General features: G+C 36.9%; 1 protein-coding gene across 1 annotated transcript in view; it reads right to left on the bottom strand.

The window, feature by feature from the left end:
• The window catches only part of LOC139313754 (flavin-containing monooxygenase 3-like), a 28,652-nt gene extending 28,457 nt beyond the window's left edge, over positions 1–195 (bottom strand). The window contains exon 1 of the mRNA XM_070939200.1: positions 167–195. The gene's annotated coding sequence lies outside the window, so the exon portion shown is untranslated. The remainder of the gene's footprint in view (positions 1–166) is intronic.
• Positions 196–14,515: the final 14,320 nt, after the last annotated feature.

Below are 14,515 nucleotides of genomic sequence, written 5' to 3'. Positions count from 1 at the left end.
TCCCTTCCTATACTTTCTGGTTTTAGGAATGCTGTTCTAAGGAATACAGAACAAGAATCAGCGACAGAAATATTGGTATAGTTTTTCACCCCCTCCCTTCCAGCTCTTGACCTGTTACTCTTATATTTGCCATTCCCTCCACACATAACACACACACAAACCTTACTTCTTTTGGCTGTTGCCCTTCTTGTTCTGTCAGCTTCTTTATAGCATACAAGTGACTCTGGCAAGAAAAGCCAAATATATTTCCCTGCTAGTTTTGGAGGCTGGCTCTGAAAAAGAGGAGGAGTTCCTTTAGAGCAAGATTACATAACTTGTGATCTGATTGTGGTTCCTAAGTGTTGGCAGCCCTTAGGAAAAGTGCAATGCACTACACAAAAGGAAAATGAACAGCTCTTTAAAGAAGAATGGGAACTACCTGACTCCTTAGGTATCTGTTGTGGACGGTTGACTTTTAACTTGCTTCTAAATGATTAGAGTTAGGAATGAGCCATGAGCTGGTCAAGTGTGTTAGGAAATGGCTACTAATTAGGCTAGGACAGTTAAATGTCATCAAATGAAAAGCAGTCAAAACAGTTTAGATCTGATATACTGATGTTCAGCTGATAATGACTGAAATTCAAAAAAGAGTTGTTGGTTGTGATCACTATATGATAAAAACATTAACTAAGTTAGTGGTTGTTGCAAAAAATATATATCCCATGCTAGGAATCATTAGGAAAGCTTCCAAAGTTGGCACATTTCAAATATTGCAAACCATTTTGATCACTGCACCTCCACAAGCCTACTGTAGAGCTAATGACATTTCAGAAAATGGAATTTAATATTATTGAAAACCAAGAGCAACTTTTAATCAGAAAAGGATATGCAGTTTGCATCCATTTAAGTAAATAAATAAAAAAGCAGGAAAAGGAAAACAAGCCTCAAAAAGGAAATGGGTCTTCCCAATCTAGAATCACAAAAGCAAATTAAATGAGAAATTCAGGCAGTACATTTTTAAACAATGCAGGGCTAACCTATGGAATCTGCAGCTAGAAGAACATGAAGGGATGGCCAACTTGGAATGCTTCAAATGTGAATTAGAAAAAAAAAAGGAAGCTATGCAAGTATCTACCTCAGGGTCAATTGATGTAGTTCTGACTACAAGCTGTGGCAGAAATAAAGGGTTTGGCATCTGGTTGGCTTCAGTTCAGGAGAATGCTGGCATAAATAAGTTTAAAGTTCTTTAATGCCTGACCTCTTGAATCTACCGTCTATATTTCAAGTTACTTAAATGTAACTACCGGTACTCTGAGAAAAACTATAATGAAAGAAACTGCTAAATGGCAGATTTTTATTCCCACTCAACAAACAGAAAGTGGTTCCATTGCAACTAGAATTTAAGGCAGCATTATATGATTATTAGCCAAGAGATATATGCAGAGAAAGGGACAAAGGTAACGAAGGGGCACCGAATGCAACATGTTTGAACAGGTTGTGTGATAAGCAACTTGCTTCAGCAACTTGAACACTGATACAAATTTCAGAAAATGGGAATCTCTTGTGACAATCTGGGTGAAAGGAAATGCAAGGCAAATGTTTATAGAAAACTTCTGTAGCTTATTCCCCTTGAAAAGTCTTTCTTGGCAGAGAAGAGGCCATTTACAAACTGAGCTGCAGCCACTCAACATTTTTATTTTCCAACTCAGTTAAAAACCAAAGTAATTCTGGAAAGTGGCCTTTGCTTTTGTGGCATGCCAGCATCCTGCATTCAAAATTAAAATCAAAATTGAAAGACAATTGCAAAGTGGAAAGAGGCAAGAAAGTAGGGGGCATCAAGGGAAATTTCAGTGGGAACTTTGGACACCATGCTAGGATCCCATCTTAAAGCTACAAGTGCTGCAGCCACCACCACTTATTTCTTTCTTCTACAAGTCTCTAGTACTTCCCTCAGTGTAAGGGAGATGATTTGTATCAGTATGTACCCGAGAGGTTTTGGCAGAGCTTACTTCTGCTGAATCCCATAATTTCTACTATAATTGACGCAAATACCATCAGGACAACTGTCCAGAGTTTCTATTGCTCCATTCTCTGCTAGGAAAGATAAGAGAAAGGAAAATAGCTTTAGCTGCCCAGTGGTGCCAAAGATGTGGAATTGCAGTGGTAGAAACAATATAAATGAAAGTAACTAAAAAACTTGAAGCAGTGAACTAAGTCAGAGAAAATAATGAACTAAGTAGAATAACAAGCACAGAAAAACTTCTAGAGAAGAGTTTCTTGTGACAGAAGTTGAGGGGGAAAGCATTACACAGTCTACATGAAATAGTCAGTATTACTTGGAATCAATTCTGTGAAAGCATGCAAAATAAAGCACAAAAGTTAATAATAAATGGTGATACTTTTACACAGTTCCTCTCCACCCGCACAGGAGAGCCTCTCCAATAGCTGTACTACTTCAATGAAGCTGAAATAATGCTTAATACATTTGTCAGATCCCTAAAAGTGATACTGCCATTCAAGTGGAGGAAGGGGGGACTTGGATTCGATTTACTAGCATGGCCTGTGTCATCAGATATTTTACAACCTATATCCTGGCGCCAAGGAAGCCTGAGATTCCCTTTACCTGCAGGAATTTTTATGATAGCCATGTGGGTTGTCTCACTTTAAAGAGTAGTGGTGGGAATGCATGTTTGTTCGGGTTCTCAAAGGAAATAGTAAAGAAAACATCTTCACACTTGTGTATTGGCTGAAATCTGCATTCTGACTTAAAGGGAGGGGTCTCTACTACTTTAATCCTACTGCTTTGCCTAAGGGCATTCAGATTGTGCTTTAGCTGGATGGTTTTCACTTCTGCTTAATAAAAGAATCCTTTTGAACAACTACGTTTCAAGAGTTCGTACTTTCTTAAGTTGGAAAGAGAGGCAATCCTTACAGTATTTCCCAACCTTGTAAGGAAAGAAAACATACTGTTCCAGAAATCCAAGAACATTGTGCAACTATCCCAAATTCTTCATATTTTTTTTTTTAATTTGATTTATATGCCGCCCTTCTCCGGAGACTCAGGGCGGCTTACAATGTGTTAAGCAATAGCCTTCATTCTTTTGTATATTTTATACAAAGTCAGCTTATTGCCCCCACAAACTGGGTCCTCATTTCACCTACCTTAGAAAGGATGGAAGGCTGAGTCAACCTTGAGCCTTGGAGAGATTCGAACCAGCAGAAATTGCAGGCAGCTGTGTTAATAACAGGGTGCACTAAACCACTGCATATTTAGTGGAGGTTGGGTTTTTTTCTTTCTTTTGTTATATTCCCTTCTAGTTTTTCATATCCCTTGGAAGGATCTATAAATGCAAAGGGGTTTATAATTGCTATCATGTATAGCAGAAAGTCAAAAGAATTGTAAATCCTCCTGAGTTCTGATCAGCTGTTGGTCCAATCCATGTTATCTTGTGAAAGAAGAAGATACAAAAGCAGAACTGATTTTTAAAGTTCAGAACAGCTGTTTTAAAAAAAGACCTTCCAGCATCACTTGGTCATTTTTTTGCATTATAGTGCACTGATAAGGAAAATTTGCAAGGAATGAAGATATAAGAAATATGAATACAAATGTGTAAAATGTTATATCCTTCTCGGCACTAAAAAAAAACAGTTCCAAAAGCAATTATCACAAAATTTTAGTAATCAATGCAAAAACAGCCCCTTTTCATTGAATATGTACAGCAATTCTCATAAGGATAACATGTTTTTCAGTATTTGTCACCTTTGAAGTTTCTCAATATTCAGTTAGGATTCACATTCTAAAAATGCCTATTGTGGGAAAAATAGGAGGAATCTCTGCCATTTTGAGATGTAAAAAAAATAAAAGTGGGATATAATTTTTTTTAAGTATGAAAATAAAAATGTTACAAATGCAACTGGAAAATGTATCTCTGTTTCATGGTATAGCCTAAATAATTGTATGATCTTTATCTTGACAAATTTCTGTAACAGAATTTCCGGAAGAAACCAGATGATGAGGAAACCAGATTTTAATCTTTATTTTTGAAAAAATGTGCCAAAAGGAAATGCCTCATAAAAGAGATTTAGTTTTTTAATAAAACAATCAAAGCTCCTCAGAGGGTCCCAAATATTTGAAATGGCTTTACTGCTTATGGCACAGTTGTCAAACCCATGGCATCACATTGCTGTCCTGTGACGTTTTGCAATTTTTTCCCCTTTGCAGAGCTGTGGTAGGCGTGGCCTGTGTGTGACACATCCAACCTGGCACCGCCAGTTTGACACCCTTGGTTATGGTGATTATAATGTAAAGGTTATCAAATCTGGGTTGCAGCAATCCAGATTCTCATTAGGAAAGCAGCAAAAGTTCCTGTGATTTTGTGAATCTGTAGTTATCTAGATTTTTACCATCCAGATCTGGTCAGCCTTGATAAAATGGATGCATTCCACCAAAATGCCACAAAGCAGAAGAAACAGGTAACTCATCTAAATTCTATATAGTAAGCATATGCAAGGTTTAGTGTACTCTTGGTTTCTGCCTGAAATTAAATCAAGAACCATAATTTTGAAGAATCTTTTGGTCCACAAACTTTGTATATTCTGCAAGAATGAATTTTTATGTGATTTCCAGATGTTTTTTTTTTTTAACTTTCCTGAGAATACAGATGGTACATTCTCTGTTGACGTAATAAAGGAAGACTTTTGGAAGTCAGACAAAGACCTGTTTAAAGGTTTTGCTGCACCACAAACAAACAATCTCAAACTGCAACATTCCATACTAAAGTGAGGAAAGTGTATTGAATGTTGCTTATGAGATACAAAATTCCCTTTAAATAAACCAGTACTATATGGAGAACATATCTGAACTATTCAGGACCCAGCTGAAAGGGCGGTTCTCCCAAGAAACCACCAGAACCAAATAGAGCCACAAAAGTGCTGGCATGGACCCCTTCTTTTCAAACTGCCTCACCAATTTAATTCAGTGCTCATTGCCTGAACACAGGGTCTTGAGGCAGGATATGAGCAAAAGCTACATTTCCTGAGGAAGGCTTCTTAAGTTGTCTTTGCCCTGTCATGGCTGTGAGAGGACACTCAGAAAAAGGCAGAGGCAAGGGGGCATGGGAAGTGGGCCACCATCCTCTCATCAGGGCAGGTAGCCCAGTGCAAAATTACTCTTTGGATGTTTTCCTTGGATAAAGTGAGGATAAATCAATTATCCATTTATTTAAATAATGTATAAACAAATTTAATGTAGACAAATAGTTTAGTTTCAGCTGTGAAAGAAATCTTGAAAATAAAACACTGGTTTTGATAGGCAAGATCCTCCTGCACTTAAATAGATTTGTGCAATGTTTTGCTTAGCACTGAGGAATTGATTGATTCTTGCTCAAGGGAAAATGTGCTGGGAATTTGACCTTTCCTTTGAATTGTATTACATATTAATCCAATCCCCTTTGAAGCCTCAGAGCACTAAATTTCTGATCTGGTGGATGATTTTATCATTGTTTCTAGTTGTGTTCTATCCTGTTACTTAATTTTCAAGTAAGGAAACTGCAATATGTCTAAATATAATGTATAAATCCTAAAAGGCTTGAGGGCAGGGGTGAAATCCAAAATTTTTCCCTACCGGTTCTGTGGGCATGGCTTGGTGGGCGTGGCAGGGGAAGGATACTGTAAAATCTCCATTCCCACCCCACTCCAGGGGAAGGATACTCCATTCCCTCCCCTCCTGGGGGAAGGATATTGCAAAATCTCAACTCCCAACCCACTCTGGGGCCAGCCAGAGGTGGTATTTGCCGGTTCTCCGAACTACTCAAAATTTCCGCTACCGGTTCTTCAGAACCTGTTAGAATCTGCTGGATTTCACCCCTGCTTGAGGGTCAGTAGCTGAAATACTTAAGCAGTGCACATGGCTGTAGTACTTTCTGAGAATCAAACTAATTTGGAATAAGTAGTTTGAAACCACTAGCTCTAGTTGCATCAGATCTAGTAAACTAAAATGTTCCCATCACTTATAGCATTTTATGCAAATAGTTAGGACAGTACCAATCCATTTTGGCACATTTTGGCCAGGATTTCACAAGCACAACCAGAGACCAATATTACCCTAAAGTTGTTCACACTATGTTTTGTAAACTAGGATCTCTAATCTAGTGACTACTTTGCAAGGCAGGCATTCTCTTGTCCACATCCCAGAAATTCCAAATTATGTGCAGTGATCCAGAACAAGTCACTCTTGGTTATAGCAGTAAAAGCAATAGAAGCTCTTCTTCAGCTCCATGGCACCTTCTCTATTTACATTCTTGCATGATGAGATTTAGTGCCACACTACAATCCAATGTCCAGTCCACTTGCAAACAATCAAGGTTGACTCAGCCTTCCATCCTTTCTAAGGTAGGTGAAATGAGGACCCAGTTTGTGGGGGCAATAAGCTGACTTTGTATAAAATATACAAAAGTATGAAGGCTATTGCTTAACGCATTGTAAGCCGCCCTGAGTCTCCGGAGAAGGGCGGCATATAAATCAAATTAAAAAAAAAAAAAAAGACATGTGAGCCATAGGCGTGTGCTCTGCCAACACTGCAGACTGGACAAACTGATGGACAAAATGCAAAACTGTGGCTCCCATGGAATAACACAAAGAACAAGAAGACTAAGATCCAATGTTCAATGGATCCATGTCTTGAAAGTACTGCTCTGTAAGATTTTTTTGGAAGTCATTGCTGATGTTTATCTGCTTTCCTTGCACATCTTTTGCTTTTGGAATCCAATGCTGCACTTCCCCGCTCTTCTATAAAAATCTTTGATTGCAAGAGAGGGAGGAGCTAGCCTAATTCATGTGATAGATTTGAAGTACCATGGTGCAATAACAAATGGTCAATTATTGGGTCTTAACTTCTGCATTTCTTTTCAGACAGGGACCTCATTTAGATAGCATAACTTTCCAATGATGTATTGAATTAAATTGTGGACATTATGCTTTTAAAATATTGTGCAATAATAGTGGCAGGAGTAGTGAACTTCACTATATAATATGTAATAAGTAGGACACAGCAGTTATAGAATCAGGGTTGACAGCTTCTTAATTGTACTTTTTACAGGCTTGTGTAACATCTGTTTTTCATGAAGTTTATTTTTTCAGTTTGTCTATCAGAAACTCACACAGACAGATGAACACAAATACTGATCCATAAATAGGAAAGTAATAATAAATAGGAAATCTTTAATTAAAGCCCCCAAAGCCCTGTAAAGATTTCAACTTGATTACCTTATTTGTCTTGTCTAACTCTGCTTCTCAGTAGCATCAAATCATTTTCAAAACTGGTGGTGCTGTTTCACATTCCATATTGAATTGCACATTGGATGAGCTTGTACAATTGTGACTGAGAGTCACTGTAGCATAGTGACTTTGGTTCTACCTCATCTTCAGCCATCCCAAGTCATCCTCTTTCAGTCCAACCTACTGTACATGGGTGTTGTGAGAAAAAATAGGAGGAAAGAACAATTCCTTATATATTTATATTCATAAGACATCCCAAGGCTTGAAGAATAGGCCAATTTATGTATTACTCGAAGGAGAGTAGGGTAGGGGATATTGAATCCCTGGGTGAGGTGATTCCAGAGGACAGGTGTTGTGACACAAAAAGTACTTTTCTAGGATGTGTTTAAATGATAACACTAAATAGAGGGGACCTGGAATACACTGAATCTGCCTGAATGGCAAATGGATGGAAATCATGAGACCCATGCACTATCTTGAGCTATTAAATGAAGAGGCTAGTTGTTAGTCTAATCAACCAACCAACCAACCAATCAATCAATTGAGTCTAGTTGGCTCCAAGTGCTGTAACAAATAGCAAAGAGGAAATTGACATATTTTCAAATTCTAAAGTATTTGTAAAATATTCAGGTGAAATTGATTAGGATGTCACAATTGTACATCCCAATGTACAACTGCAATGTACATTCTGCTTTCCAAATTCCTGGAGACCTAACCCTAACTCTATGTGAATTTACCACCCAATGGGATTTTCCCGAGAAATGTAGATAAGGCAGGTTTGAAAAGTCTGTGCCCTCCTAAGTTTACCAATGTGCTGCAAATCCATTGGTGATGTTTATTTTGCTATCCAAATTCTTAGAGATCTAACCCTAACCCTAATTAGATTTACTCCCCAATGGGATTTTCCAATATATTTTCCCAGGAAATAGAGATAAGGCGGGGTCGAAAACTCAGCACCCTTCTAAACATACCAAAGCACTGTGAGTCAATTGGCAATGCCCAATTTGCTCTCCAAATTCATGGAGCACTGTGAATGCATAGTCTTTCCAAGTGGTTATTCTTGTTTATACTAATTATAAAATCAGATTAATTTTATCATTTTCCATTCATCTGGTGAATACGATATTTAGACAACTTATACAAGTGTCCTCATTGATATGGTTAAAATGCTTACATTCAAATGTCTGAAGTCACTGTTCAATTAGCTGTCAACAGATACACAATCACATTTTAATACTCTTTGAAAGAAATATGATATGTAAAGGCCCTAAAACAATGATATATTCTATGTTTAATCTGGCACTAGTGGTGGAGTGAATAAACTCTCTGAAACCACTCCTGCCAGCAATTAGTGCTCCGAACCATGTAAGATCATGGGACTCAAAGAGTATTTGTCTTGTAAAATAAGAATCTTTGCAGCTGAAGAAAGAATTGTTAAGCGCTTGCGGTAAAAAGAGTCTTTACTACTTCACCAGAGATCAAATTACTTAATTATGGGTTTTACCACGTAAACATAATAAAGTATAGAAGTTGAATTGCTAGATCCAGGAAGTCTATGAATATTCTCATGGATTACGACTCAACTCTGAAATGAATGCTGATTCATTTCAAAACCAACTCCTGTATGATAGCAGCGTTCTGCTACTCACTATGCTCCAACCCCAAGACCCAGTTAAACATCTTTTATGAGCACAGTCTTATATTTTTAAGGGGAAAGTACAAGTAAGCTCTTTTGGTTTAAACTTTCTGGATATAGATGCCATCTGCTGAGAAATCTGCACTTCTTAGATTTATTACAAACTGGATGAATTATGGCTACTCAATTGTAAATGGGATCCATTCTATGATTGCCTTGGTCCACCTGCCATCACTTCTTCTTGCTATGTGACCAGCCCATTTTCATTTCCATTTCAACTCCCTCTTGATATAAAGTGTCCATGAAAGAGACCTAAAACAAGATGGATCAATGACATCAGCAAGTATTTGTCAATTGATGGGCCCAATTGGCAAAAGAAATTGCAAAAGCTCAAGATCATATTGGTTGGAAACAGCTGAAAGAAGCCTTCACCCTGCAGTGGATAGACAATGGCTAAAATGATGATGATGAATTGTGAATGGAAAATGCCCTGTACATGTTCAGTATTATTTCCACATTCTTTCAGTTAGACACAGTGAGTTTTTTCAAAAACATTTAATCACGCTGTGGGAATTAGATTTTTCAAAGTCCATTTAAGAATTTCCCAAGTATCCCTCCGGTTTGATGGTTTGACATCACGGCGGGAATGGACTGGAAAATAGCGGGCTCTGATGAGCCCCATGAAATCCAACCAGACAAACTGCTGCCAGGAGGCTTTTGGGCCATAGCTGTCTTGTAGGGATGGTGAAGAAAGGAAAGGCGTTTCGTGGACCACGAGGAATTGGCAATATCCTTGCTGGAACAGCAATAGCTCTTCCGATCAGCAGCAGAGGCGGCGGCCATCTTCTTCTGGCCACCTTGAAGCTGGGACAACTGGACCCAAGAATTGAGTTGGAGTGGTGTTTGGACGGAGTGCTGGAACTGGGTGAGATAATTGCCAATTTATACTTAAAGGAAAAATTGAAATTGGAGTTTTAAAAGAAATTCCTGAGCTTGGATTAGTGGCTATCTGGCACTTGGAAGAAAAAAAAAAAAACCACATTGGGGGGGGAGGAAGCAGGCACTGTAATACAAAAAGCCCAAGAAGAAGTCCTATACTTGGAAAATTGGGGAAAGCAAAACATTTTAAAAGGAAAAAAAAGTGATTTTTGAGAGAAAATAGCATTTTGTATGAGTACCTTAAAATCCCTGGATACTTGGACAATTAGCTGATTTTAATAGACTATTTTGTATGGAATAGAAATGGAGAGTGCCATCTACTGGAGGAAAGAAAAAGTACTGTAATACTTTACTTAAATAGACAAAAAAGAAAAAGTAACAGCTGGAAGCCCAGACCTTGGCCATATAGAAGAAGATAATTTGGACACTGTAAGAACATTTAAGGAGTGATTGTGTTTTGCATTTGGCTTTTGTTTTTTTCCCCTTCTCTCTTGGAAGACAGCCTTTTAATTGGATTTCATTATTTCTGGAGTTGGATTATTAATAATTTAGGAGAACATTTTGTTTCTGAAGAAAAGCAGAATAATTGAAGAAGAAAGGAAGAAAAGAGGAGAAACAATAAAGTTAAATAGACTCTAAACTTTGGCTAATTGTGAAGAGATATAATTGGGGAGGTTTTAATAATTTTTTAAATTGTTACAAAATGGAGTTGCAGATGTATGAAGAGTTATTTCTGATGTTGAAAAATATGTGTGAATAGGCAACAAAGAAACAGAAAATTTGTTGAAATAGATAGAAAAGGAAAGTGAAGAGGATTTGGAAGAGGGAAATTTAAATGAGATGCAAGAAGTTAAGAACATAGAAGAGAAAGTATTAAAAAATAAGGATCAGGTAGCCAATATTACAGACTTTTTTTGTAATGTAGAAAGAGTAGAGAGGAAAGGGGGAAAATCCCCCTTAAAAAAGAAAAAAGGAAAATATTTGGAAGAGACATATTTGGTGAGGGATGCTCAAACTGTACAACAAAAAGAGATAAAAGGAACTGAGAAGATAAAATGTAACACATATAAAAAAAATAAAAAAGAGAAAAAATAAAAAAAGGCTGAGCAAAAAATCATTTAAAAATGGGATTCTAAAAAGATTAAGAGACGATGGATTAAAGTGAATAATGCTATCAGAAAGGGGAAATGATAATGGGGTAAATATTAGTTAATATGTATAACAAGGTAGATCAGTAAATGGGAATGGGAAAGTAGATAATATAATATTAGTAATTTTGATAGTATTTTAAATTAGAGTGGAATTTAAAATGTTATTGTGCTTGTAAGAGAGAAGAATTATAGGGCGCACTGTGATGTTGTTTATGTGAAAGAAATGAACATGAAATGATAAAGAAATATGTAAAGAGAATAATAATGTTGAAACTGGAATAACAAAGTTACGAAAGTGATTATTTTGTAAAGATGAATGAATAGAACTTGTTTAAGATAAAATTCAGTAATTGGAAATGTGAAAATAAGTAATTTAATAACATTACTAATTTTGATAACAATGCAAATTAGGATGAAAATTCAAAATGCTAATGATTGGGAAGGGGAATTGGAGAGATGCTTCCAGAAATGAAGAAATATGGTAAATAACTGGTGTATTTGCAAGAGAGGAGAAATATAGGGCCTAAAGTGATGTTATTTATGTGTAAAAATTGAAAATGATAAAGAATTATGGAAAGAGACTAATATGGCAGAAGCTGAAATAATAAAATATGATGAAAAATGATTAATTTGCAATAAAGGATTATATTTATTTATTTATTATTTATTATATTTCTATACCGCCTTTCTCCCCTAGGACTCAAGGCGGTGTACAGTCAAGAAAAATATAGACACACAAACATCATAAAATTGCTAATTAAAATTATTACTTAGTTTGGTCAATTAAATAAAACCCAGAATTAGATAACATTTAAAAAATCATTCACAAAAAAAAGATAAAAAAGATATAAAAGATGAATATTGAAAAAATGGGAAGATTAGAATATATTAAAATTAAGATTATGTATAAGATGTATAAGATGTGACCCGGTCAATACACTGTTCATAAAATATGTATGATGAAAGAAAAATTGTAATAAAACTTATTTTTAAAAAAAGAATTTCCCAAGTATCCCATTACACAGACTATTAAGAGTTACAGTGGCGCAGTGCTTAGAAGGCTAATTCTGCTGACTGCTGATTGCCAGCATTTCTGCAGTTCAAGTCTCACTGGTTCAAGTTGACTCAGCCTTCCATCTTTCCGAGGTCGGTAAAATGAGGAGCCAGATTGTTGGGGGCAATATGCTGACTCTGTAAACTGCTTAGAGAGGGCTGTGAAGCACTGTGAAACGGTATATAAGGCTAAGTGCTAGTGCTATCAAATATGTCTGCCAAAAATATCCACCAAGTGCAAATGGTTATAAATCCTGATGAGACTGTCATTATCTGGCACAGACATTCTAATGGGGTGGTGGCTGCATATATAAATCCCTCCTGAAGGTGTTGCTTTATTTGACAGCTACTTGGCTGGATCTCTGCCTGCCTGTCTGCCATATGTTGCACAATTAGGCAGAACTGCTTAAAGAGTCAGGTTGAAAATATAAACTAAATGAGTCAAATATGGATACCTGTCGCCACCTAATGGAGGACAGAAAAATGTGTGGGAATGCATTCTATTTTCACTAATACCCTGGTTTAATTTTCACCGCCCTTCCCCAATTCTAGGAACCAGCATTCTACGAAGAGAGTGCAGCTGTCACAGAATTCTGAGAGTGTCCCTCCCTCAAAATTCCAGCACACAAATGGATATTTATGGAAATATGGAACACTAGCTAGCTATTTAAAAATTATTACTATTAATATGTTCTATGCTATTTTGTCAATAAGAAAATTTATGTTTGAAATTTCAGATGAAAATAATCGATAGGGAAACCTAAATGAGAAGATTCCACAGTGAAGCAACTACCAATTCTGTAGCTCTGCTGTGGTAACAGAGAATAATATTTTGTTTTCCTCCTAAATAGGAAGGAAATTGTAAGCAATGTGCTAGACCTTTCATTTTGGGGGCAGATTATCACAGTTTTCTATGATGTTTGCGGTGGTTAACATGTTGAATTTGGACTAGGGAATTCCAGATTCAAATCTTCTTGGGAATTCGGTTGGAAAGTCCTGTAGGAATGCTATATCCAGCTACCTCAGAGCAAACTCTCTCTGTCAAGCAGAGAGGCTTTATACTCATAGGCAGGCAGGCATGCATGCATGCAGGCAGGCAGGCAGGCAGATGCGGGGTACCCTATATTGTAGGTATATAGACATAAACATCAACATATACATCAACATATGTTTATGTATAGACATACACATAAACATACCCTATAAGTATAGACTAGGTGAAAAATGGCTTAATGCCAATAATTATGAGCGACATCTTGGAATCCTAGTGGACAATCACTTAAATATGAGCCAACAGTGTGTGGTAGCAGTCAAAAGAGCCAATGCAATCCTAGGCTACATTAATAGGGGGATAGAATCAAGATCATGTGAAGTTCTAGTACTGCTTTATAAAGCCTTAGTAAGACCACATTTGGAATACTGCATCCAGTTCTGGTCACACAATATAAAAAAGACGTTGAGACTCTGGAAAGAGTGCAGTGAAGAACAGCAAAAGTGATTAAGGGGCTGGAGACTAAAACATATGAAGAACAGTTACAGAAATTGGGTATGTTTAGTCTAATGAAAAGAAGGACTAAGAGTGACATAATAGCAGAGTTCTGATATTTGAGGGGCTCCTAAAAGATGAGGGGGGTGTCAAACTATTTTCCAAAGCACCAAAAGACAAGACAAGAAACAATGGTTGGAAACTAAGCAAGGAGAGAAGCAACCTAGAACTAAGGAGAAATTTCCTAGGTGAGAGCAATCAGCCAGTGGAATAGCTTGCCTTCAGAAGTTGTGGGTGCTCCATCACTGGAGGCTTTCAAAAAGAGACTCAACAACCATTTGTCTGAAATGGGATAGGGTCTCCTGCTTGAGTAGGAAGTTGGACTAGGAGACCTCCGAGGTCCCTATTATTTTATGCTCTATGTCACTGGTCCATCTCTGAAGACCACTGAAAGAAACCAGCCTGTGTCACTTATTTTAGTGGAATTGCCTGCATCTGAATTAGGATTTGCCAAGAATTTCACAAAAGCAACAATTGATTAAAAGAATGAAAGGAAAATAATTCTTACTCAATGCACAAATGTCCCAGCTCAAATTATCACATTTTCGACACATTGCATTAAGACATAATGCTGGGAAAGGTGGAACAGAAAGAGAATATGATAATGAGTATCAAGATGGATAGTCTCAATTACAGCTGTGATGGGATCCATTGGAAGGCCTGGAAGAACAGTTTGCAAAGCGATTATCTTTATCTATTTATCTGATCACTGACACTATTCAAATGATACTTCATCATCAAATGGAATGCAAAAATGTGAGCAACAGCAGTTACATTTTGAAGATTGAAAAAACAGTTGTTGTTGCTGAAGTAGTCCTGGTAATGTGTGTGTGTGTGTGTGTGTGTGTGTGTGTGTGTGTGTGTGTGTATCCTGCCTTTTTTTTTGAACAAGTTTTATTAAGTTTTTCTTTTACATATTACATATTTTATGAACAG

This window comes from Pituophis catenifer, unplaced genomic scaffold (genome assembly GCF_029215685.1).
Source record: "Pituophis catenifer annectens isolate HBS135680 unplaced genomic scaffold, rPitCat1.0.hap2 SCAF_3, whole genome shotgun sequence".
Classification (NCBI taxonomy): domain Eukaryota; kingdom Metazoa; phylum Chordata; class Lepidosauria; order Squamata; family Colubridae; genus Pituophis; species Pituophis catenifer.
The sequence above is the reverse complement of the archived record's forward strand: the minus strand, read 5'-3'. Positions and strand labels throughout refer to the sequence as shown.